Source organism: Penaeus monodon, chromosome 25 (genome assembly GCF_015228065.2).
Source record: "Penaeus monodon isolate SGIC_2016 chromosome 25, NSTDA_Pmon_1, whole genome shotgun sequence".
Lineage (NCBI taxonomy): Eukaryota > Metazoa > Arthropoda > Malacostraca > Decapoda > Penaeidae > Penaeus > Penaeus monodon.
Genome location: NC_051410.1, coordinates 8,730,044 through 8,731,261, shown reverse-complemented (window position 1 = coordinate 8,731,261; position 1,218 = coordinate 8,730,044).

Sequence of the window (1,218 nt, the reverse complement as noted above, 5' to 3'; positions counted from 1 at the left end):
TTACAAGTTAAGATGTTTCTGGATTTTTATATATTTGTTCGTTCGTTAACTTCAAAATCATAATTCATTGATATAATTTACTTTATATCTGTTATCATCAACTGCCTTAAGACAGCCCTATTTTGTGATATAGAAACCTGAAGACCAATTTTTATTGTATAATCTATTAATGATATAGAAAGATAATTACTTGCGTAGAAGCAATGTCAAAATATGTTTTGTTTGTCTCTCTTCATTATTTTCGTAAGAAGTAAAGCATTTTTTAATGGAATAATGAAGTTAATTAAAGACCACTGCCACAAATGAACATTTGTAAATGATAGCAAAGATATCAGCATTTCCCAAAATATTTCTCGTCGGTACCTTTATATATTTATTATTTCCTTGCAATATCATATTTTACAGTATTATTTTCCTTTAATATAATTTTTCGCTGTGATGATTTCCTCTTGTGTCATTATTTGTATTAATATCTTCCTCTTATGCCATTTTTCGTATCAATATTTTCCTCTTATGCCATTTTTCGTATCAATATTTTCCTCATGCCATTTTTCGTATCAATATTTTCCTCTTATGCCATTTTTCGTATTAATATTTTCCTCTTATGCCATTTTTCGTATTAATATTTTCCTCTTATGCCATTTTTCGTATCAATATTTTCCTCTTATGCCATTTTTCGTATCAATATTTTCCTCTTATGCCATTTTTCGAAATAATTATTTCGTCCAGTACCCTTGTTCACATTAGTATTTTCCTCCAATACAATAATTTCGCATTAATAATTCCCTCCCGTACCATTTCCCACAATATTATTCCCCACTAATACTGTTTTTTTCTCCCCCCTCACAGGTAAGTGTCCGAACTTGGCCTCAAGCCTCCACCAGCTGTGAATTTCCAACCAGCTGGAGAGCCTTCACATAACCAGCTACCCCCCTTTTCGACGCCTTCAGATGGTGTGTAATAATCCCACTTTTACTGGGCTGCTTAATCGACTCCACCTCAGGAACCGATAAGCCAAAAGGTGTGAGATCGCATTTACATATTTCATTATCTGAGATTGTGTTAGTATATAGCGAAGTCAATATAAGGCTTCTGCGTTGCCGTTCGGTCTTTGGGATTATTCATCGAGGCCCTTACACGAACGACCCCGCGTGGCTGCGTCGGGAGAGAGAGAGCTAGACCTCTTTTGGAGAATCCCATCTGCGTCGAGCTGTTGGC